Consider the following 26,122-nt stretch of genomic DNA (forward strand, 5'->3'; position numbering starts at 1 on the left):
TCGGGCAGTTTTTACTGAACCTAAAGGGTATTAGAATAAGCTACCAGTGAAGCAAATGGTTTAAGTAGCACCAGAGATCCATTTCTAGAGAAAGAAAGGATTGAGAGATATGGTGAGAAGGCAAATAGATTAGGCTGATCTCTGGGGAAAAAGCAAAGGGCATGTTCAGTCTAGTGGTCTTGTATTGTTTATAAATATGTCGCACTCAAAAGGGACAAAGATTTATCGAGTGCTTAGAGGCCCACTTTCCATCAATTTGGACTTTAGTGCTAGGTTAAGATAGATTGGAACATAATGCTGAAAGCTGGTTCTTCAATGGAGCCTTTCTTATCAGGAGTGAGAAAGAGGCTTTGATCATGGTTCAGTTGATTGAATTGCTTTGACAACTTTAGTTTCTGCTGTCTCTTATTTGGATACCAGATGACCATCTCTGATACCGCAATGCAAATCGCTGACGTGCTTAAGTTGTGGTTAAGGGACAGTATTGATACAAATATAACCTACAGGGCTATGGACCAAGAGCTGGAAAGTGGGATTAGGCTGAATAGCTCTTGGTTGGCCGGCGCATACACGATGGGCCGAAATGTGCTCCTTCCATGTTGTTAATTTCTATGATTCTATGATTCTATGAAATGACTGAAAGAAAAAGTGCTGATGGTGACCACTTGGGGGTGCCCTTATATAATGTGGGAAGGAGACAATTGCATAGTTCCACCTTAAGAAAAATGTCTTTAAGGAATGGACATCCTGATGATCCTCCCCTCCCACGGTATAAATTAATATCATAAAGGAACAAAACTAGGTAAAAGCATTTTAAAAAACAATAGAAGTGGTAAAGGGATTAACTGAGTAGTTTTGCTGAAAATTGCCTGCCCCCCAAAGAAAAGACACAGAGATACACAATGTGATACTTGCGCCTTGCCCTGCATTTGTCTCCTGGACTTGCATTTCTGAAATTAAAGTCTGAAAATTTCCTGGAAATTTTAATTTAAAAAAGCTGAAATTGATGGCTTAGTGAGGAATGGAGAGTGAGTTGATAACTGTAGTATAGTTATGAGCCAGCTGTAATAACTTCTTAAAGGCATTTATCTTTAACAGGAAAATAATAATGCAGAATTTGTGCAAAAGGAAATAATTGGAAATAGGTCTCTCTTATTCTCTGGTAATTTTCTCTGACATATAAATATTGGTGTGCAATTCAAAACGGTTCCATTGGAATGAATGTATTGTTATTAGCAAGGATTCATTGAACAGATTAAAACTAACAGTTTTCTCCATTTGAAGTGAAAAGAATAAAACTTGATTTAATCTGAACAATCGCCATCTTTTGCTTATGATTTATAATACAGTTGAGTAATATCTTTTCATCGCAAAATATATTGAACAAATAATCTTTTTGATCAGTCTATTTAGCAGTCTATTGATAATGACTCTTTTCTAATGGGCTTGATTGGTAGATAGTATTTGAAGTGAATTAAAACAAATAGCTTTTTGGCATCAGTTTGAAGGCATTGGGATCACTTTTTGTGCTCAACTGTGATTGCCGTATGGTCGAATAGCCTTCCAAACTTCCCTCCTTAGACTCCCTTGTGAAGAATGACCACTTGGACAAGGTAATCCAGGACTGCCAGTACTTGTGGAATCATGCTGCAAAAGTATACTTCAGATAAGTGAGAGAACAAAAACAATCAGGTACAGTAATTGATCATACAAATTCCTTTGCCTCTACAAATATAACTTTATAAGGCTTTGGATAAATATAAATGTGCTTTTTACAAGCTTACAGTGTATGAGTCTGAAATCAAATACAGCAATGTAACAATTTGGCTGGTTCACATATTTAGTTATCGGGTCCAGATAAGACCTTTTACAGCATTGGCAACAGATCCTGCCAGAAAATCTACCATAAAGTCAGGCCCCCTTTTACTGCCATAATTCAACTTTAAATAAAGAAAAAAATCAGACTTGAACTTTGGGAAATATTTTTCGCCATATTTAATATCAGGCTCGTAGTCAGTTTAAACATGATTTACAAAGATGACCCTACAATGAAAACTAATCAAAATTTTGGGTTCAATTTTTTAAAATTAGAATGAGGAGTCATAATTGTTTGCAGTTGCTCTTAATTTTTTGATGCTGCAGAGGAGGAGATGGACTAAACTTGTTAAATAGGCCAAACAAAATGGGTTTTCAGGATTAAAAAGCTTTCCTTTTGTAATTTCAGAAAGTTTGATAAAGTATTGTAAAACCGTATTTTTACTGTTACAGCTATTTCTTCCATGTTGTCCATTAAATTATATGTGGAGGAAAAACTGTTTCAGACCACTGTTTATTTAGCTATCTTTGTTCCCAATATTGGGATTAGTGCAATCCAGGCCCAAGACATATAGGGCTAGAATTTCCCCAAAGCCCGCCAGCGCCTGATTTTCGCCCAAAAAACTGCTAAGGCATTCACCATGCTTAAGGAGAAAATCACACCTCCCCCCCTATCCTCGCTCACTTTGATGCGAATGCCACTGCGTACGTCACCACGGATGCATCAGGCACTGCCACGGGTGCTGTGCTCTCACAATGGATTGATGGCCTGGACGCCCAGTAGCCTTCGCTTCTCACACGCTCTCATCTGCAGAACGTAAATACTCTACAGGGGAACTTGCATCTACGCATGTGAACACAGCAACCAACATCTACCTCTATGGCAGGAAATTTATCTTCCATACGGATTACCAAACGCTAACTATGCTAGTCGCTACAACTAGATCTGGGCACAGACCAGTACGAATCAGCCAATAGTCAGATCACCTTCATCAGTATAACTTTGATGTACAGTACATTGCTAGCAGTCGCAACCATGTAGCTGACATGCTCAGCTGCTCGACACCTGTTTCAGACTCTGGTGCTGACTTGTTCACAGAATGACTACACATATGTCACATCGATCATCACTCAGTCCATCAGAAACCTTGTCTCCTGCGACAAACTCAAAACCGAATCACAGAGTGATGCTATGCTCCAGCACATGTGGCACTTTCTCCAGAATGAGTGGCCTAAGCAAATTTCAGAAGAGCTGAAAACCTTCAATAGACTTCGAGATGAATTTTCCATTTGGAACGATGGCTGCCAAGCTTGTGGTGATAGAGCAGTAAGTCCCAAGTCACTTCAACAGCGCGTTCTCTCATTGGCACACAATGGACACCCTGGCATTGCCCACATGAAGCAGAGATGTTGTGATTCAGTATGGTGGCCTGGGATTGACACTCGTATTGAGGAGTTTGTCTCACACTGCGAAGCATGCAATCTGAGCGAAAAAGCCACAAACATCCGACCAGCACCAATGAAGCCCATTCCATGGCCACAAAGACCATGTCAACAACTTCAGTTGGATATTTTCGGTCCAGTTGAAGCAGCTTCACAGCACCAGTGTTTCCTTGTTGTAGTACATGACCTGCTTTCCAAATGGCCAGAAATCGCTACAAGTTCAGTGACCTCATCAACTATCGTTAATATTCTGCAGCATATGTTCACAAAGTGAGGCCTGCCAGAGGTCATAATCACTGACAATGGATCACAGTTTGTGTCCGACCAGTTTGCGGATTTCCTCACTCGTCATGCTATCGAACATTGCCTTACTGCTCGGTACAATCCTCAAAGCGACAGAGGTGTTGAGCACTTTAACCGCATCATCAAAGAGGGTTTGAAAGCCAAAGTGGTTCAAACCATTCTCCACACATACCATTCGACAAAGCACTCGCTAACGGGGAAGACCCCCGCTGAGCTCATGATTGGGCAGAATCTTCGCTTATAACTGGACATTCTCAAACCCCCAGCCAAACCTAGCACGAAGATATCCACACTTGCATCCCAGATTTTAGAACGCCAACGAAAAGCGAAGTCGTACATTGACACAAACGACGCGCTCAAAAGCCCCAACTGAAGAACGGAGATTGGGTCAGAGTTAAGCACCAAACTGTAGTCATAAGCTCGCATCTTCACTTTCGCCTCCAAAACACATTGGGCGAAAGTTCAGCCCTCACACCTACGAGCTCAATGATGTAACTCGATGGAACACTCGTAGACTGATCCCAACTCACAGGCCAACAGACCAGCAGGATGGAACAGAGGCACCATTCTCTTTCCCAACCGAAAACCTCGATCAAACACCGCAAGCTCCACGCCAGTCTCAGCGTATCAGAACACGGCCTGGCTATCTCAAGGACTTTGAATGTTCATAGACTGTGTTTTTCAGAAGGGGTTGTGTTCATGCTCTATTTGTTGGTTACACAAACCCTTACTAGACAGGCATGAGCCTGCTGTAAACGTGCTGGTTTTGGATGCCATTTTGAGAGTTGCTATAAAGAAAACAGTTAGTTACACTCATCATCATTATACTACTCCTATTTCAGTTTGTCTGTTTATTTACATACACAACAACAGGCTAAAGCAAAACTCCATATGCTTACTCCTGTACTCACTGCAGTCCATTCTGTTGATACTTTAGAAGATCATGACTGAAAGGGTACCAGAAGAGTCACTAGCATTGAGGCCAAAAGGTGTTTACATCAGAAAGGCAAATGTCAACATTCTGCTTTAGACCAAAAATCTATATAGAACCGAATACTTCAGTTGTTGGTCGAACAGTTTCCCAGCAATCATAGTCTGGAACTGTTACTTGTATATAAGAGTCCAAAAACTCTATAATAAAAGTGTTGTGTATGGAGAAAGAGTCAGACTGAACACTGTGAGCTCAAAGTAAAGTGTGACCGTAGTCTTTTATTGCAGGTCTCCAGAGTGTGTCTCCAACCTGTGAAGCCTTCTTAAATACCTGTGCTCCCAAGGGATTATGGAATCCCGTGGGACTCCGGGGAATGAGCCCTCTGGTGGCTGTACAGAGTAAATACAAGTCGACATATATAACAACGTTCTCCCCAAAAGTCAATAGTGTAACTATTTACAATGTGAGTCGACCTGGGGCCCTTCTTGCCCTGGTTGATCGTCTCGGTGTGAAAGCTGGTGTTGTTGAATCATTTGTTGGGCCCTCGCTGGGCTGCTGTGCAGCTGGCCTTGCTGGGCTGCCTGGTGTGAAGGGTCCCGCAGGGCTGCTGTGGATGATGGGTTCTGCTTCGTGGTCAACCATGGTGTCGGTTGCCACTGGTGTGTGTGTTGGGGGATCAAAAAAGGTAGGGTCCAAGGTGGGTTGCTCAGGGTAGTCCGTGAATCTGAGTTTGATTTGGTCCAAGTGTTTCTGGTGAATGTGTCCATTTGAAAGTTTGACCCGAAACATCCTGCTCCCCTCTTTGGCCCCAACAGTGCCGGGAAGCCACTTGGGACCTTAGCCATAATTTAACACAAATACAGGATCATTGATTTCAATCTCGCGTGACACATTTGCGCTATCATGGTATGCACTTTGTTGAAGCTGCCTGCTCTCTACCTGTTCATGTAGATCAGGGTGAACTAACGAGGCCTTGTCTTGAGTGCTCTTTTCATGAGCAGTTCAGCAGGTGGGATCCCAGCGAGTGAGTGTGGTCTCGTGCGGTAGCTAAGCAGGACTCTGGATAGGCGAGTTTGCAGTGAGCCTTCAGTTACCCTCTTCAAGCCTTGCTTGATGGTTTGCACTACTCTCTCTGCCTGACCATTGCTGGTTTAAATGGGGCAGATGTGACATGTTTGATCCCATTATGAGTCATGAATTCTTTGAACTCAGCACTGGTAAAACATGGCCTGTTGTGGCTCACCAGGACATCGGGTAAGCCGTGTGTGGCAAACATGGCCTGCAGGGTTTCAGTGGTGGCAGCGGACGTATTAGCCAACATTATCTCACATTCAATCCACTTGGAATACGCGTCTACAACCACAAGGAACATTTTACCCAAGAGCGGGCCTGCATAGTCGATGTGTACCCTAGACCACGGTTTGGAGGGCCAAGACCATAAACTTAGCGGCGCCTCCCTGGGTACATTGCTTAACTGCAAGCATGCATTACATCTGTGAATGCAGGACTCTAAGTCTGCATCGATACCAGGCTACCACACGTGGGATCTGGCTATCGCTTTCATCATTACGATGCCTGGGTGGGTACTGTGGAGGTCACTGATGAAGGTGCCTTCGCCCTTCTTGGGGACCACTACTCGATTGCCCCACAGAAGGCAGTCTGCCTGTATAGACATTTCATCTTTGCGACACTGGAACAGCTTTATCTGTTCCTGCATTTCCACTGGGATACTGGACCAGCTCCCATGAAGCACGCAGCTTTTGACTAGAGATAATAAGGGGTCCTGGCTTGTCCAGGTTTTGATCTGCCGGACGGTGATTGCTCACGCTCAAATGTTTCCATAACCATGGCTAGATCTGCGGGCTGCGCCATTTCCACCCCAGTGGTGGGCAATGGCAGCCTACTGAGAGCATCAGCGCAGTTTTCTGTGCCTGGCCTGTGGCGGATGGTGTAGTTGTATGCGGACAACGTGAGCGTCCAGCGCTTCTCGGCCTTTTGGCTAAGATCATGCGTAACTGACCTGACAGGGGAGTAACCACCATAACCCCAAGGTGGTTCTCCCTGGATCAGGAAGGTATATGCTTGCTTTTTTGGAAATAGGAGGTGGGTGGGATGGCTTGACCCATCCACCTCCACGGAGGTGTGTGGGGGACCTGACCCATCCACCTCCATGGCACGAACCTGATATTGCAGTACTTCCAGGAATGGTGCAGTGGCTCTAGGCCTTTTGGCTAAGAGATTGGCGCAGAGTGATCCTTGAATGGGCCCAAGGTGACCTCTGGCATTTGTGATTTGACAAAGAATTGGAACGATTGGCTACGAATTTCAAAAAAAAAAACGTGAGCGTCCATCTCTGCATGCGGGCCGATGCGTTGGTATTTATCCCTTTACTCTCGGAAAACAGGGATATAAGTGGCTTATGGTCAGTTTCCAATTTGAATTTTAGTCCAAAACAGGTATTGATGCATTTTCTTTGCCCCATAGACACACGCTAACGTTTCTTTTTCAATCATGCTGTAGGCTCTCTCGGCCTTAGACAGACTTCTGGATACATAAGCAACTGATTGCAATTTCCTGAAATCATTAGCTTGTTGCAATACACACCTGACGCCATATGACGATGCATCACATGCTAGTACCAAACGCTTACATGGATCATACAACACAAGCAATTTGTTTGAGCATAACAATTGTCTCACTTTTACAAAGGCATTTTCTTGGCTTTTGCCCCAAACCCATTCGCCCCCTTTTCATAGTAAGACATGTAGTGGTTCTAGCAGGGTGCTGAGACCCGGTAAGAAGTTACCAAAGTAGTTCAAGAGTCCCAGAAACGACCGCAACTCCGTCACGTTCTGTGGCCTCGGTGCGTTCTCGATTGCCTCCGTCTTCGCGTTGGTGGGCCTGATGCCGTCTGCCGCAATCCTCCTTCCCAGGAACTCCACTTCAGGCGCCAGGAAAACGCACTTCGAGCGTTTTAACCTGAGCCCTATGTGGTTGAGTCGACTAAGAACCTCCTCCAGATTCTGCAGGTGCTTGACTGTGTTTTGACCTGTGACCAAGATGTCGTCCAATTTCAGTAAACTTTCCATGTTTCTCTGGAATCTGGTCAGTGGTGGCGATATTCCAAACGGGCATCTGCATGTTGATGCAGGTGAGGGCCTTCGATGATTCCTCCAGTTGCTGCTTCATGTAGACTGAAGTCAGACCAGCTTCGTGAACATCTTTCCTCCCGCCAGCGTTGCAAAAAGGTCGTCGGCTCATGGCAGTGGGTATTGGTCCTGCAGGGAGAAACGATTGATAGTTACTTTGTAATCGCCACAGATTCTGACGTGATGATTAGATAATCTGTTTTAGTGATGTTGGTTGAGGGATAAACATTGGTCAGGACACCAAGGAGAGTTCCTGTGCTCCTTTTCTAAATAGTGCCATAAGATCTTTTATGTCAATCTTGGGGGCCAATGTTTAACATCTAATCTGAAAGACGGCACCTCCGACAGTGCAGCATTCCCTTTACAAGATCGTTTTCTAGATCAGTATGTTGGGGAACCAATAAGAGAACAGACAATTTTAGGTCTAGTATTGTGCAATGAGAAAGGGCTACTTAATAATCTTGTAGTAAAGGAGCCTCTGAGGAAGCATGATCATAATTTGATAGAATTTTATATTGAGTTTCAGAGTGATTTAATTAAGAATGAAACTAGGGTCTTAAATCCGAACAAAGCACACTTCGTAGGTATGAGGGACGAATTGGCTAACGTAAATTGGGAAACTAGATTAAAATATATAACGGTAGATAAGCAATGACAAACATTTAAAGAAACAATTCATAACTTACAACGAATATACATTCCCCTAAGGGAAAAAAAAAACCCACGGTTAAATTAGTCCAACTGTGGCTAACAAGAGAAGGTAAAAACGGTATTAGATCAAAGGAAGAGGCTTATAATATTGCCACAAAGAGTAGTCAGCCTCAGGATTGGGAGGATTTCAGAATTTAGCGTAGGATGACCAAGAAATTGATAAAGAAATAGAAAACAGAATATGAGAGGGAACGAGTGAGTGACATATAAACAGACTGTAAAACAGATTGTCGGTATGTAAAAAGGAAGAGATTAGTGAAAATAAATGTGGGTCCTTGAAGGCAGAGACAGGAGAAATTAAAACAGGGAATAAGGAAATGGCAGAGACATTAAACAGATACTTTGTATCTGTCTTCACAGAAGAAGACACAAAAAACATTCTGGGCTAGACTTTCAGCATATATCTGCCCATTCATCGCCCATATAACCGCCGAGATTCAGTTTACCGCCCATATTTGATTATAAATGGAAGCTAGTGCCCAATTATCGCCCATTTATCGCCAGCAGGACTTTCGGCATACAATTACCGGCGGGAATTAGCTGAACCGCCTGCTCATATTTTTTTTAATGAAATCTGACATCATCATTCGTGCGCCACCCAGAAGACTGTTTATAATGGAAGCTAACGCCCAAATACCGCCCAGATTATCGCCGAGCGCTACTTTCAGCATTTCGCCCATATACCACCCAAATGATCGCTTGCCCAAAAAGACGCTTAAGAAAAACTGCACTCACCTGAGTTAACCCGGCGGTATGGATGCCATTTTGTAAATCGGAGGAAGTCATTCATGAGCGATTTTAAGGTCGTTTTAAAATCATGACAATCATCTAATCACATTGTGATGAATTTTGAGTTTATATTGCTTTTGTAGAGGACAAAATTGTAAAGCCATGTATGGTTCAGAGACATGGACCATTTACAGTAGACACCTCAAATCGCTGGAGAAATACCACCAACGATGTCTGCACAATATCCTGCAAATCCCCTGGGAGGATAGATGCATCAATGTCACCGTTCTCATCAGGCCAACATCCCCAGCATCGAAGCACTGACCACACTCTACCAGCTCTGTTGGGCGGGCCACATTGTTCGCATGCCTGACACGAGACTCCCAAAGCAAACGCTCGACTCGGAACTCTTACACGGCAAGCGAGCCCCAGGTGGGCAAAGGAAACGTTTCAAGAACACCCTCAAAGCCTCCTTGATAAAGTGCAACATCCCCACCGACACCTGGAAGTCCCTGGCCAAAGACTGCCCGAAGTGGAGGAAGAGCATCCGGGAGAGTTCTGAGCACCTCGAGTCTCGTCGCCGAGAGCATGCAGAAAACAAGCGCAGGCAGCGGAAGGAGCATGCGGCAAACCAGACTCCCCACCCACCCTTTCCTTCAACGAGTGTCTGTCCCACCTGTGACAGAGATTGTAATTCCTGTATTGGACTGTACAGTCATCTGAGAATTCACTTTTGGAGTGGAAGCAAATCTTCCTTGATTTCTAGAGACTGCCTATGATGATGATGAGAGGAAAATTTAATAATTTTGAAGACATATTAGGGAATTTATAGTAATGGAGGCCTGTAAATTCTCAGTATTGATGAATGCTGCAGAATAGAGGTGGGAGATGGTTCATGGAAGAGCATTATGTGCCCAATCAAAGAGCTGGCAGATTACTGAGGAGGAGGAGACCTTACACCCAACGCATTTACAGGGATAAACGATCATACCTGGACTAGTCCGATAACACGTGTGTTAGGAGGCAGCACTTTCAAAAGGAGGTCCTCAGTGAGATATGCCAGCTAATTAAGGGAGATCTGCAGCCTACCAGCACCATCAGGACCGCACTGCTCATTGAGATTAAGGTTACTGCGGCACTTTCCTTCTATGCATCGGGCTCCTTTCAGGCCTCAGCTGGCAACATTTGCAGTATCTCTCAGCACGCCACACATTGCTGCATTCAACAGGTGACTGAAGCCCTTTATGCTCGCAGGATGGACTTTATTAACTTCCCTATGACCAGGGAGGCACAGAGTGAGAGGGCTTTGGGGTTCCCGAGAATAGCAAACTTCCCCCAAGGTGCAGGGAGCAATAGACTGTATGCACATCGCCCTGCGAGCAACTTTACAGGCTGTAGAGGTTTTTCGGAACCGAAAGTGATTCCACTCCCTGATTGTGCAGCTCGTTATCGACCACAAGCAAATAATCATGGCAATAAATGCAAATTTTCCAGGGAGCATCCATGATGCGCAGATGTTGCATTAGAGCACTGTCTCTAACCTGTTTAAGAGTCAGCCACAAGGTCACGGTTGGCTGCTAAGGGATAAAGGATCTGGGGCTAGAACCCCCACTTTTGTGCTTATCACCCAAAAATGGGCATTATTTCCAGCATGGGTGGTAAAAAAGGGTTTTCAGATCGCTGGCTTCTCGCTCTCTCTCAAAACACCCATATACATTTTTGAAAAAGGGCGTTACCGTGAGCAATATCAAATGGGCGGTAGCGTTAAATTTTTATGACCTTCTGCGGTAAAGTGTGGCCGTCCTTAGCAATGGCATGGCAACGCTCGATTCCCACGATTCAGAAGGTCAAAGGTCATCATGACAACCACAGAAGAGGAGACAGAGAGGGTGGGAGCACAGAGGCACTGTACATAAGCCGGCCACTAAGGCCTGTTCCTCACTCTGGAGTGTCTTATTAAAGACTGAGGTCATTGTTACTTTAACCTCCCTGTGTGCAGCCTCATCTGTGTTAGGAACACAATAACTGGCGATGAGTATACGAATCCAACGCAAAGATGCAGCAAACTGTGGGCATCCTGGAGAAGTTCTCGGAGGGTGAGGACTGGGAGGTCTATGTCGAACGGCTAGACCAGTACTTTGTAGCCAACGAGCTAGACGGAGAAGGAAGTGCTGCAAAAAGGAGAGTGGTCCTCCTCACAGACTGCGGGGCACCAACCTACAGCCTCATGAAGAATATACTGGCTCCGGTGAAACCCACAGATAAGTCGTATGAGGAGTTGTGTACACTGGTTCGGGAGCATCTTAACCCGAGGGAGAGCGTGCTGATGGCGAGGTATCAGTTCTACACGTGCCAGAGAGCTGAAGGTCAGGAAGTGGCGAGCTACGTTGCCGAGCTAAGGCGACTTGCAGGACAATGTGAGTTTGATGGCTACCTGGAGCAAATGCTGAGAGACTTTTTTGTACTGGGCATTGGCCACGAGACCATCCTACAGACTGTAGAGACACCGACCCTCAGTAAGGCCATTGCGATAGCACAGGCGTTTATGTCCACCAGTGATTACACCAAACAAATCTTTCAGCACACAAGTGCTAGCAATGTTCATAAATTAACTGGAACTGTGTTTGCGAGCAGAAATGTACAGGGGAGAACCCACGAGTCTGCAACTGCCAGCAGGCCTCAGGTGACCCAGGTGACTCAGAGTCCCCAACAAAGGATGAATACAAGGCAATTCACATCTTGTTGGCGTTGTGGAGGCTTCCATTCAGCCTATTCATGCCGCTTCAAAGGGTAAGTTTGCAAGAGCTGTGGAACAATGGGGAACCTCCAACAAGCATGCAAACGAGCTTGCAAGCTCTGCAAAACCTGCTAACCACCACATGGCAGAGGAAGATCGGTCCATGGTGGATCAAAGCAATTTTGAGCCTCAGAGAGAGGAGGCAGATGCTGAAGTACACGGGGTGCATACATTTTCGACGAAATGTCCACCTATAATGCTAAATGTAAAATTGAATGGCTTACCCATAGCCATGGAACTGGACACTGGCGCTAGCCAATCCATCATGAGTAAAAAGATGTTTGAGAGACTGTGGTGCAACAAGGCATTCAGACCAGCCCTGAGCCCCATCCACATGAAACTGAGAACATACACCAAAGAGCTTATTACTGTCCTGGGCAGCGCCATGGTCGAGGTCACCCACGAGGGCACGGTGCACAAACTGCCACTCTGGATTGTCCCGGGCGATGGCCCCACACTGCTTGGAAGGAGCTGGCTGGGCAAAATCCACTGGAACTGGGATGACATCCGAGCATTATCACATGTCGATGAGGCCTCATGTACCCAGGCTCTTAACAAATTTCCTTTCCTTTTTGAGCCAGGCATTGGAAACTTTTCCGGGGCAAAGGTGCGGATCCACTTGGTCCCAGAGGCACGACCCATTCACCACAAGGCGCGAGCGGTACCTCACATGATGAGGGAGAGAGTGGAAATCGAGCTGGACAGGCTGCAACGCGAGGGCATCATCTCTCCAGTGGAATTCAGCGAGTGGGTCAGTCCGATTGTTCCAGTACTCAAAAGTGATGGCACGGTCAGGATTTACGGCGATTATAAAGTAACTATTAATCGTTTCTCGCTACAGGACCAATACCCGCTACCTAAGGCAGACGACCTATTTTCAACCCTGGCAGGAGGCAAGTCGTTCACCAAGCTTGACCTGACTTCGGCCTACATGACGCAGGAGCTGGAGGACTCTTCGAAGGGCCTCACCTGCATCAACACGCACAAGGGACTGTTCAGCTACAACAGATGCCCGTTTGGAATTGGGTCGGCTGCAGCGATCTTCCAGAGAAACATGGAGAGCCTACTCAAGTCGGTACCACACACCGTGGTCTTTCAGGACGACATATTGGTCACAGGTTGGGACACCACCGAGCACCTACAAAACCTGGAGGAGGTCCTCCAGCGACTGGATCGCGTAGGGCTGCGGCTGAAGAGGTTGAAATGGTCTTCGTGGCAACAGAAGTGGAGTTTTTGGGGAGAAAGATTGCGGCGGATGACATTCGGCCCACAGACGCCAAGACAGAGGCTATCAGGAACGCGGCCAGGCCACAAACATCACGGAGCTGCGGTCGTTCCTGGGAGTCCTCAACTATTTTGGTAACTTCCTACCGGGGTTAAGCACCCTTTTAGAGCCCCTACATGTGTTATTGCGCAAAGTGAGAACTGGGTATGGGGAAAAAACCAAGTAATTGCTTTTGAGAAAGCAAGAAACATTTTATGCTCCAACAAGCTGCTTGTATTGTATAATCTGTGTAAAAGACTTGTGCTAGCATGTGATGTGTCGTCGTACGGAGTCGGGTGTGTATTACAACAAGCTAACATTGCGGGGAAGTTGTAACCTGTCGCCTATGCTTCCAGGAGCTTGTCTAAGGCCGAGAGGGCCTACAGCATGATTGAGAAAGAGGCATTAGCGTGTGTGTTCGGGGTAAAGAAAATGCATTGATACCTGTTTGGCTTTAAATTTGAGCTGGAAACCGATCACAAGCCCCTCATATCCCTGTTCGCTGAAAACAAGGGGATAAATACTATTGCCTCAGCCGCATACAAAGGTGGGCACTCGCGCTATCAGCATTTAACTATACCATCCGCCACAGGCCAGGCACCGAGAACTGTGCGGATGCTCTCAGTTGGCTACCATTGCCCACCACGGGGGTGGAAATGGCGCAGCCTGCAAACTTGTTGATGGTGGCGTAGCCCACAGACTTGTTGATGGTCATGAAAGCATTTGAAAATAATAAATCACCTTTCACGGCCTGCCAGATCAGGACTTGGACTAGCCAAGATCCTCTGCTGTCCCTAGTAAAAAACTATGTACTGCATGTGAGCTGGGCCAGCATCCCCGTTGAAATGCAAGAGCCAATCAAGCCGTTTCAGCTGCGAAAGGACGAGCTGTCCAATTCAGGCAGACTTGCCTGTTGTGGGGTAACTGCGTAGTGCTACCCAAAAAGGGCAAGGAAACTTTCATCTCGGATCTCCACAGCACACACCCGGGTATAATAATGATGAAAGCGATAGCCAGATCCCACGTGTAGTGGCCTGGTCTCGACTCTGACTTCGAGTCCTGTGTACGGCAATGCAGCGTATGTGCTCAGTTGAGCAACGCGCCCAGAGAGGTCCTGGCCCTGTTTGTGGTCCTGGCTCTCCAGACCATGGTCAAGGATCCATGTCGACGATGCGGGCCCATTTCTCGGTAAAATGTTCCTGGTGGTGGTGTATGCTTTTTCAAAATGGATTGAATGTGAAATAATGTCGGGAAGCAGCGCCACCACCACCATTGAAAGCCTGAGGACCATGTTTGCCACCCACGGCCTGCCTGATATACTGGTCAGTGACAACGGGCCATGTTTCACCAGTGCCGTATTTAAAGAATTCATGACCCGCAATGGGATCAAACATGTCACCTCGGCCCTGTTTAAACCAGCCTCCAATGGGCAGGCAGAGCGGGCAGTACAATCCATCAAACAGAGCCTTAAACGAGTCACAGAAGGCTCACTCCAAACCCGCCTGTCCCGAGTACTGCTCAGCTACCGCACGAGACGCAACTCGCTAACAGGGGTGCCCCCGGCTGAGCTACTCATGAAAAGGACACTTAAAACCAGACTCTCGCTGGTTCACCCCAACCTGCATGATCAGGTAGAGAGCAGGCGGCAGCAATAAAATGTAAACGATGGTCGTGCCACTGTGTCACGGGAAATTGATCTGAATGACCCTGTATATGTGCTAAACTATCGTGGGCACGGTGATAGCTAAAGAAGGGAATAGGATGTTTGTAGTCAAACTAGACAAAGGACAAATTTGCAGAAAGCACCTGGACCAAACGAGGCTGTGGTTCACAGACTGCCCTGAACAACCCACAGCAGCCACCACCTTTTCGAGCCCACAACACACACCCAAAGGATCAACGATACCCCGGCGGACCAGGAAATCAAACCCATCATGCCCAACAGCCCAGCAAGGCCAGACTCACCTAGCAGCCTTGCAGTACCAACAACACGCCAGCCCAGCGAGGGCACAGCCAACACACCAGAACAGACATTTGTACCGAGGCGGTCCACCAGGCTCCCGACCTCCTCACCTTGTAAATAGTTTTTACTTTGACTTTGGGGGTAGAGTGATGTGTATCTGTAAAGCATGCACTCCCATGTTCCATCACCAGGGAGCGCATCCCCTGAAGTCCCAAGGGATCCCAGCATCCTTTGGAAGCACTGTATATAAGCCGGCTGCTAAGGCCTGTTCCTCAGTCTGAAGTGTCTTATTAAAGATTGAGGTCACTGTTACTTTAACCTCCCTGTGTGCAGCCTCATTTGTGTTAGGAACACAATACACAGTGTGGTCAAGATGTTTTCAGAGTTGTTCACATCAACTCCAACGACCTGCAGAGTACATCCGAACTCTGCCGAGGTTGAAGCACAACAGCCTTTTAAAGGACGCGACATGTGATCTACAACATGGCATCCATAACGCTGTGATTCGTCCCGATTAGTTCCACTTTTTGTGGGCGGGTTTTTGAGTGAGCGATATTGTGGGTGATATGTGTGCGAGGTGGTGAAATTGACGATGGGCGATTTCCATGACCGCTAGTTTTGGTAAAAATGCTCTTTATGACAAAAAAACAGTCGGCGGGCGCTAATGTTGAATCTCGGCGTTAATTCTGTGCAGAAAGTAATGCTGGGCGATATTAAGGGTGTTGAATACGCTCATCCTGCTGATTCCGCCCCCAAAAAGTAGGAAGGCGGTAATATTTTTTCTCGTCGTTAAGCCCATTAGCAAAATAACGCTTGACGCTAAGTCTCCTTAAAAAAAAAAACCCGTCAGTTTCCATTTTGTGCCAAAATGGGCGATATCTGGACATTATACATAATTTCAGCGGTAAAATGGGTGTTAAGTGGGCATTAAAGCATGTAGTGTCTCTGCACCTTGTTACAAACTCACACGAGGCATGTATATATCAGATACGGACACTCTGTGACCTTCACTTTATTCCCAGGACCAAGGAGTGCTGACCCTGGGTGGGACCTCCCCTTTTATACCTGGAAACCCAGGTGAGGCGTATCTCCCGCAAGCTCATCCCCTGTGGTCAGGGTGTGCATTTCAAGGGTACAGATACAGTGTGCATCTGTATGCTGGCAGTGGTGTGGGTGCTATCTTATCATGCTCTTCTTCTGGTTCCTCCGTGTCTATGCTGAACCTTGTCTTTACTTGGTCCAAGTGTTTGCGGCATATCTGCCCACTGTTTAGTCTGACCACCATGACCCTATTTCCTTCTTTGCCAATTACGGTGCCCTCAAGGCATTTGGGTCCCAAAGCATGGTTAAGAACAAATATCGGGTCATCTATTTCTATACACCTCCCCCTTGAGCCTCGATCGTGAAACTCAGTTTGGGACTGGCGCTTGCCCTCAACAATGTCTGCCAGGTCTGGGTGAAAGAGGGACAGCCGCATCTTGAGCGTGCGTTTCACGAGGAGTTCCGCTGGCGGGACTCCCATGAGCGAGTGCGGCCGGGACCTGTAGGCCAGCAGGAGGCGCAGTAGGCGGTACTGAAGGGAGGGTCCTTGGATGCGTAGCATGCCCTGCTTTATGACTTGGACCGCCCGTTCCGCCTGTCCATTGGAAGCCAGCTTGAACGGCGCTGTCCGGATGTGCTTGATCCCATTGCCCGACATAAACTCCTGGAATTCATGGCTGGTAAAACCAGCCAGACAGGCCATTGTCGCTGACCAGGATGTCCGGCAAGCCGTGGGTCGCGAAAACTGTATGCAGACTCTCCACTGTGATGGATGTCGCGCACGAGTTCAATATGATGCACTCGATCCACTTCGAGCATGCATCGACTGCGATCAGGAACATTTTCCCCATGAACGGGCCCGCATAGTCTACGGAAATACGTGAACATAGCCTGGTGGGCCAGGGCCACGGGCTGAGTGGAGCCTCCCTGGGGTCATTGCCCAGCTGGGCACACGTCGTGCACCTGCGAACCCAGTGTTCCAGGTCTGAGTCAATCCCCGGCCACCATACATGTGACCGGGCAATGGCCTTCATTAACACAATGCTAGGGTGCTTGCTGTGGAGTTCCCTGATGAACGCTTCCCTTCCTTTCTGGGGCATGACTACCCGGCTGCCCCATAACAGGCAGTCGGCTTGGATGGAGAGTTCATCCATCTGTCTCTGAAACGGCCTGACTTCCTCGGGGCATTCCCTGTGTGCGGGCGCCCAATTCCCAGTCAGAACACATTTCTTTATCATGGATAGGAGGGCGTCCCTGTTGGTCCAGAGTTTGATCTGTCGGGCTGTGAAGAGGGAGCCCGCAGTGTCAAAAGCCTCAACGGCCATGACCATCTCGGCGCTCTGCTCCGACGCCCTCTCGGTGGTGGCCAGTGGGAGCTTGCTGAGTGTGTCAGCACAATTTTCGGCGCCCACGCAGCCAGCATGAGGGCCCATCGCTGTATGCGAGCTGACGCGTTAGCATTGACAGCCTTGCTGTCGGACAACAGGGATGCTAATGGCTTGTGGTCCGTCTCTAGCTCGAATTGTCTACCGAAAATGTACTGCTGCATCTTTTTCACACCGTACACACACGCGTGTGCCTCCTTCTCGACCAAGCCGTATCCACGCTCTGCCTGGGAGAGCGACCTGGAGCCATAAGCCACCGGTTGGAGTCGGCCGTCATTGTTACCCTGCTGCAATACACACCCAACCCCGTAGGATGACGCATCGCATGTTAAAAGCAGTTTTTTACTGGGGTCATACAAAGTCAACAGTTTGTTGGAACAGAGCAGGTTCCTCACCTTATTGAAAGCCCGTTCTTGACAATACCCCCAAAACCATTCACAACCTTTACGGAGGAGCATGTGTAACGGCTCCAACAATGTGCTTTAGTTCGGCAGAAAGTTCCCAAAATAGTTCAGAAGTTCCAGGAATGATCGCGACTCCGACGTGTTGCCGGGCCTGGGCGCCCGGCGAATCGCCTCAGTTTTTGATTCAGTGGGCTGGATCCCGTCTCCGGCAACCCTCCTGCCCAGGAACTCGACCTCTGGGGCCAAAAACATGCACTTGACCTTTTTAAGCCGCAAGCCTACCCGATCCAATCAGCGTAGCACCTCCTCCAGGTTGCGGAGGTGTTCCTCGGTGTCTCGACCCGTTATAAGGATGTCGTCTTGGAGTACGACCGTTCCAGGGATGAACTTGAGCAAGCTTTCCATGTTTCGCTGAAAGATAGCCGCTGCCGAACGAATGCCAAACGGGCACCTGTTGTAAACAAATAATCCTTTGTGTGTCGTGCTGGTGGTCAGAAACTTGGATTCTTCAGCTAGTTCCTGAGTCATGTAGGCCGAAGTGAGGTCCAGCTTCGTGAACAGCTTTCCACCTGCCAGCGTGGCAAAGAGATCCTCCGCTCTCGGAAGCGGGTATTGGTCTTGCAGCGACACTCGGTTGATGGTGGCTTTGTAGTCGCCACAAATCCTAACCGAGCCATCTGCTTTGAGGATGGGAACGATGGGAATTGCCCAGTCGCTGAATTCAACGGCCGAATTTATGCCCTCTCTGAGCAGCCTGTCCAGTTCACTTTCAATTTTCTCACGCATCACGTACGGCACCGCTCTGGCTTTGTGGTGCACTGGTCTGGCGTCCGGAGTGATGTGTATCATTACTTTAGTGCCCTTGAACGTTCCGACACCGGGTTGAAGGAGTGACTCGAATTTTTGCAATACCTGCGAGCATGACCTTCGCTCCACGGATGAAATGGCGTGCACATCCCTTCATTTCTAATTCATCTCAGCTAGCCAACTCCTCCCCAAAAGTGCGGGGCCATTTCCCGTAACAATCCAGAGTGGCAGCCAGTTCTGTAATCCATTATGCGTTACCACCAAGTTTGCACTGCCCAGCACTGGGATGATCTCTTTGGTGTACGTACATAGCTGCGTCTCAATGCGTTCCAGTTTGGGCCTGCTAGCTCTGTGTGGGCATAGTCTCTCAAATTGTTGGGCACTCATGAGTGACTGGCTAGCTCCTGTATCTAGCTCCATGTGCACCGGGATGTCATTCAGTAAGACTTTCATCATAATGGGTGGCGTTTTAGTCTATGAGCTGTGGACGTCAGCCACATGAGCTCTCTGAACTTCAGCATCCATGGTTGTTCCCCAGGCCTCATCCTGCATTGCAGACCCCTCATCTGGTTCCTCTATCTCGCAGACTAGCCTCGCTACTGCCTTTTTGCACATCCTGGCCAAGAGTCCACTGACATTACAAATCCTACAAATATAAAGCTGGTACCTGCAGCTTTTGGCAGTGTGTCTACCCCCACACCTCCAGCATGAGCTGAGATTGCTGTTAACAAAAGGACTATTCCCACGCATTCCTCTCTGATGGCCCGTTTGTCTGTTTCTAAGCACTCTGATGGAGGGTGTTAATGGTCCCATCACGGGATGCATTGTTCCTCGTGATGGCATGAATTGCCGATCCCCTTTCCATTGTCCCTGTTGCGGCCCACCCTGGAGCTTGTTGCTGCCTGGGCGGTGTTGAATTGCCCTTGCCTGCTTTCCTGGGCGGTGTCGAATTGCCCTTGCCTGCCTGCGGGGTTCTGTATCACTTTTACAACATTAACTCCCTGGTTCATCGCAACGTTAAAACCAGGGCTGCGTGCGTAAATTAGCTTGGTCTCTTCTCCTGCCATAAAGATCTGAGCTATCAACGCCGCCTCTTCTAAAGTCAAGTCCTTAGTCTTTATGAGCTTCCTGAAAATGCCGGCATGATTAATGCCCTCAATGAAAAAGTCCTTTAACATCTCTCTCCTGCAGGCATCGGAGAACTTACAGAGACTGGCCAAACGCCGCAGTTCCGCCACGGAGACCGAGACGTTTTGGCCCTCCCGACGCCGGTGAGAGTAGAACCGGTGCCGGGCTATGTGTACGCTACTTGCCGGCTTGAGATTCTCACTGATCAGCTGGCTGAGCTCTTCGAAGGACTTGTCCACTGGCTTTTGGGGTGCGAGCAGGTCTTTCATCAGCGCATACGTCTGTGGACCACAGCTGGACAGTAGATCCGCCCTCCGCTTGTCAGCCGCTGTCTTTTCCAGCCAGTCCTTTGTGACAAAGCTCTGCTGGAATCGTTCCCAAAGTCGTCCCAGTCCTCACTCACACAGTAGCGTTCCTCTGTGCCACCGGTGGCCATCCTCATGGTTCAGTGATTCCCGTTTCTCGTTGCCAAATGTAGTGTCTCTGCACCTTGTTACAATCTCACATGAGGCATGTATATATCAGACACGGTCACTCTGTGACCTTCACTTTATTCCCAGAACCAAGGAAACATAGAAACATAGAAACATAGAAAATAGGTGCAGGAGCAGGCCATTCAGCCCTTCTAGCCTGCACCGCCATTCAATGAGTTCATGGCTGAACATGAAACTTCAGTACCCCCTTCCTGCTTTCTCACCATACCCCTTGATCCCCTGAGTAGTAAGGAGTGCTGACCCTGGGTGGAACCTCCCCTTTTATACCTGGAAACCCAGGTGAGGAGTGTCTCCCGCAAGCTCACCCCCCTGTGGTCAGGGTGTGCATTTGAAGGGTACAGGTACAGTGTGCATGAGTTACAGTTACATAACTATTGTCATTGCAAGATGGTGAAATACATGATAAAGCGGGCAAAAAAAGTGGAGGTTCTAGCCCATGGCCTTGCCAGCTGGCTCATGACTCCCCTGCATAATTCCCAGACGGAAGCCAAGAAGCGCGACAACGAAAGCCATACAGCCACATGCAATATTGTCAAAAAGACAATTGGAGTGCTTCAGATGCCTGGACCACTCGGGAGGTGACCTACAATACCACCCTGAGCAGGTCGCTGAGTTCATTGTGGTGTGGAGTTCGTTGTCTGCGAGAGGCGGAGCGGGGAGATAGAGGCGGCCTACTTAAGGCCCAGCATCGAGGAGAGGCTCGGGAGTTCATTGTTGGCGAGAGGCCAGCCGGTGCAGCTGCAGCAGGGAGGCAAAAAAGTAGAAAAAAATCCAAAGGTGATGTCACAGCCAAGGGGATAAGTGATTGGCTGGTGATTGGTAAGTAGTTTTTCTTTTTCTTTTCTATATCAGTAAGTAACCTTTAGCATTGTTGTTGCCAAATTAAATTAATCTAAGGGTTAAGTCATGGCAGGAAAGCTCGGACACGTGTTATGCTCCTCCTGTACCATGTGGGAACTCAGGGACGCTTCAGGTGTCCCTGACGACTACGTGTGCGGGAAGTGTATCCGCCTCCAGCTCCTGACGGACTGCATTGCGGCACTGGAGCTGTGAGTGGATGAACTCTGGAGCATCCACGATGCTGAGAATGACGTGAAGAGCACGTTTAGCGAGTTGGTCTTACTGCAGTTAATGATTATACAGCCAGATAGGGGATGGGTGACCAACAGGACGAGCGGTGCAAGGAAGGTAGTGCATGGGTCCCTGCGGTCATCCCTCTGCAAAACAGATACACCGCTTTGGGTACTGTTGAGGGGGATGACTCATCAGGGGAGAGCAGCAGCAGCCAAGTTCATGGCACCGTGGCTGGCTCTGCTGCACAGGAGGGCAGGAAAAGGGGTGGGAGAGCTATAGTAATAGGGGATTAGATTGTAAGGAGAATAGATAGGCGTTTCTGCGGCCGCAACCGAAACTCCAGGATGGTATGTTGCCTCCCTGGTGCAAGGGTCAAGGATGTCTCGGAGTGGGTGCAGGACATTCTGAAAATGGAGGGTGAACAGCCAGTTGTCGTGGTGCATATAGGTACCAACGACATCGGTAAAAAACGGGATGAGGTTCTACGAGATGAATTTAAGGAGCTAGGAGCTAAATTTAAAAAGTAGGACCTCAAAAGTAGTAATCTCAGGATTGCTACCAGTGCCACATGCTAGTCAGAGTAGGAATCGCAGGATAGCTCAGATGAATACGTGGCTTGAGGAGTGGTGCAAGAGGAAGGGGTTCAAATTCCTGGAACATTGGAACCGGTTCTGTGGAAGGTGGGACCAGTACAAACCGGACGGTCTGCACCTGGGCAGGGCCGGAACCAATGTCCTAGGGGGAGTGTTTGCTAGTGCTGTTGGGGAGGGGTTAAATTAACATGGCAGGGGGATGGGAAGCAATGGAGGGGGATAGAGGGAAATAAAATGGAGGAAGAAGCAAAAGATAGAAAGGAGAATAGTAAAAGTGGAGGGCAGAGAAACCCAAGGCAAAAAAACAAAAAGGGCCACATTACAGCAAAATTCTAAAGGGGCAAATGGTGTTAAAAAGACAAGCCTGAAGGCTCTGTGCCTGAATGCGAGGAGTATTCGGAATAAGGTGGACGAATTAACTGCGCAGATAGCAGTTAACGGATATGATGTAATTGGCATCACGGAGACATGGCTCCAAGGTGATCAAGGCTGGAAACTCAACATCCAGGGGTATTCAACATTTAAGAAGGATGGACAGAGAGAAAAAGGAGGTGGGGTGGCGCTGCTGGTTAAAGAGGAAATTAATGCAATAGTAAGGAGGGACATTAGCCTGGATGATGTGGAATCGATATGGGTGGAGCTGCGGAATACCAAAGGCAGAAAACGCTAGTGGGAGTTGTGTACAGACCACCAAACAGTAGTAGTGAGGTTGGGGACAGCATAGAACAAGAAATAAGGAATGTGTGCAATAAAGATACAGCAGTTATCATGCGCGACTTTAATCTACATATTGATTGGGCTAACCAAACTGGTAGCAATGCGGATTTCCTGGAGTGTATTCGGGATGGTTTTCTAGACCAATATGTCGAGGAACCAACTAGAGAGCTGGCCATCCTAGACTGGGTGATGTGTAATGAGAAGGGACTAATTAGCAATCTTGTTGTGCGAGGCCCCTTGGGGAAGAATGACCATAATATGGTAGAATTCTTTATTAAGATGGAGAGTGACACAGTTAATTCGGAAACTAGGGTCCTGAACTTAAGGAAAGGTAACTTCAATGGTATGAGGTGTGAATTGGCAAGAATAGACTGGCAAAGGATACTTAAAGGGTTGATGGTGGATAAGCAATGGCAAACATTTAACGATCACCTGGATGAACTTCAGCAATTGTACATCCCTGTCTGGAGTAAAAATAAAACAGGGAAGGTGGCTCAACCGTGGCTAACAAGGGAAATTAAGGATAGTGTTAAAACAAAGGAAGAGGCATATAAATTGGCTAGAAAAAGCAACAAAGCTGAGGACTGGGAGAAATTTAGAATTCAACAGAGGAGGACTAAGGGTTTAATTAAGAGGGGGAAATTAGAGTACGAGAGGAAGCTTGCAGGGGACATAAAAACTGACTGCTAAAGCTTTTATAAATATGTGAAGAGAAAAAGATTAGTGAAGACAAATGTAAGTCCCTTGCAGTCGGATTTAGGTGAATTTATAATGGGGAACAAAGAAATGGCAGACCAATTGAACAACTACTTTGGTTCTGTCTTCACAAAGGAAGACACAAACAACTTTCCGAATGTACTAGGGGACAGTGGGTCTACTGAGAAGGAGGAACTGAAGGATATCCTTATAAAATGGGAAATTGTGTTCGGGAAATTGATGGGATTGAAGGCTAATAAATCCCTGGGGCCTCATAGTCTGCATCCCAGAGTACTTAAGGAAGTGGCCCTAGAAATGGTGGATGCATTGGTGATCATTTTCCAACAGTCTATCGACTCTGGATCAGTTCCTATGGATTGGAGGGTAGCTAATGTAACACCACTTTTTAAAAAAGGAGGGAGAGAGAAAATGGGTAATTATATACCAGTTAGCCTGACATCACTAGTGGGAAAAATGATGGAATCAATCATTAAACATGAAATAGCAGCGCATCTGGAAAGCAGTGACAGGATCGGTCCAAGTCAGCATGGATTTATGAAGGGGAAATCATGCTTGACGAATCTTCTGGAACTTTTTGAGAATGTAACAAGCAGAGTGGACAAGGGAGAATCAGTGGATGTGGTGTATTTGGACTTTGAAAAGGCTTTTGACATGGTCCCACAAGAGATTGGTGTGCAAAATCAAAGCACATGGTATTTGGGATAATGTACTGATGTGGATAGAGAACTGGTTGGCACTCAGGAAGCAGAGAGTTGGGATAAACGGGTCCTTTTCAGAATGGCAGGCAGTGACTAATGGAGTGCCGCAGGGCTCAGTGCTGGGACCCCAGCTCTTTACAATATACATTAACGAATTGAGTGTAATATCTCCAAGTTTGCAGATGACACTAAACTGGGTGGCGGTGTGAGCTGTGAGGAGGACGCTAAGAGGCTGCAGGGTGGCTTGGACAGGTTAGGTGAGTGGGCAAATGCATGGTAGATGCAGTATAATGTGGATAAATGTGAGGTTATCCATTTTGGGGCAAAAACACAAAGGCAGACTATTATCTGAATGGTGGCAGATTAGGAAAAGGGGAGGTACAACTAGACCTGGGTGTCATGGTTCATCAGTCATTGAAAGTTGGCATACAGGTACAGCAGGCGGTGAAGAAGGCAAATGGTATGTTGGCCTTCATAGCTAGGGGATTTGAGTATAGGAGCAGGGAGGTCTTACTGCAGTTGTACAGGGCCTTGGTGAGGCCTCACCTGGAATATGGTGTTCAGTTTTGGTCTCCTACTGTGAGGAAGGACGTTCTTGCTATTGAGGGAGTGCAGCGAAGTTTCACCAGACTGATTCCAGGGATGGCTGGACTGACATATGAGGAGAGACTGGATCGACTGGGCCTGTATTCACTGGAGTTTAGAAGGATGAGAGGGGATCATAGAAACGTATTAGATTCTGAAGGGACTAGACAGGTTAGACGCGGGAAGAATGTTCCCGATGTTGGGGAAGTCCAGAATCAGGGGACATAGTCTTAGGATAAGGGGTATGCCATTTAGGACTGAGATGAGGAGAAACTACTTCACTCAGAGAGTTGTTAACCTGTGGAATTCCCTGCCGCAGGGAGTTATTGAGGCCAGCTCATTGGATATATTCAAGAGGGAGTTAGATATGGCCCTTAGGCTAAAGAGATTCAAGGGGCATGGAGAGAAAACAGGAACGGGTTACTGAGGGAATGATCAGCCATGATCTTATTGAATGGCGGTGCAGGCTCAAAGGACCGAATGGCCTACTCCTGCACCTATTTTCTATGTTTCTATGTGCTGCATGTTGCATAACTTGGTAATCGGGAGGGGACAAGAACTGTCAGATGAGACTGCCGGTCCATCGAGAGAGGGGAGGTAGAGCAGGAGAAGGAGGAGGACGAGGACCTCAGAGAGGGCAGTCAGTCTGGCGTTAAACCCATGCCCCCACCCGACCCGACACCGCAGGAAAAGCCCCGTGTTAGTTACATAGCTGCAAGACTGTTGCATCGACAGTTCCTAAATTACCGTTTTGCGTGAAATTATGTTGGTGACAGTTATCGTTGCGTTACGTTATGTCTGGCCTGGCCTTGCCATCATTTGCAACCTTTGTATTGATGTTTAACCTTTCTGTTATTAGAAGATACTGCACAACAGTATTAAGTTAAATAAAAATATTTAATAATTACACATTTAAAAAAAATTATTTTAAACAAACTAAAGTGAAAAAACAAACATATACATTCAATAAATAATTGAATATAAACACCCATCTCGCCCCTCCACCCCAACAGTCAACAAATTTTTAATAACAATTTTTCAATAACAATTAATATATAACAAAACACAAACACCCACCCACCCAACAGTCAACAAATGTTTGATAACAATAACAACAACAACAACAACCCCAACAGTCAACAATACGAGAACAAGAATAATGTTCCCCCCCCACCCCCCCACATCTGCAGCCACGCTTTCCTTTGCCTCTACCCCCGCTCGACTGAATCCCCCGCCCCCCACCTTTCCCACTTACACCCCCCTTCTATCCGCTTTGACACCAAACTGTTTGCAGCAGGGCATCTTGAGCGTTGCTGCTGTGGGGGGTGGGATGGTGGTGGGGTGGGGTGACGGTGGCAGAGTCACATTCTCTGG

The 26,122-nt window shown here is 47.4% G+C and overlaps 1 protein-coding gene and 1 pseudogene across 1 annotated transcript in view; both read left to right on the plus strand.

Moving 5' to 3' along the window:
• Positions 1-26,122, plus strand: part of LOC139263371 (ena/VASP-like protein) — a 457,176-nt gene that overhangs the window by 34,194 nt on the left and 396,860 nt on the right. The window lies entirely within an intron of this gene.
• LOC139263616 (U2 spliceosomal RNA) lies at positions 6,472-6,710 on the plus strand (annotated as a pseudogene).

This window comes from Pristiophorus japonicus, chromosome 4 (genome assembly GCF_044704955.1).
Source record: "Pristiophorus japonicus isolate sPriJap1 chromosome 4, sPriJap1.hap1, whole genome shotgun sequence".
Lineage (NCBI taxonomy): Eukaryota > Metazoa > Chordata > Chondrichthyes > Pristiophoridae > Pristiophorus > Pristiophorus japonicus.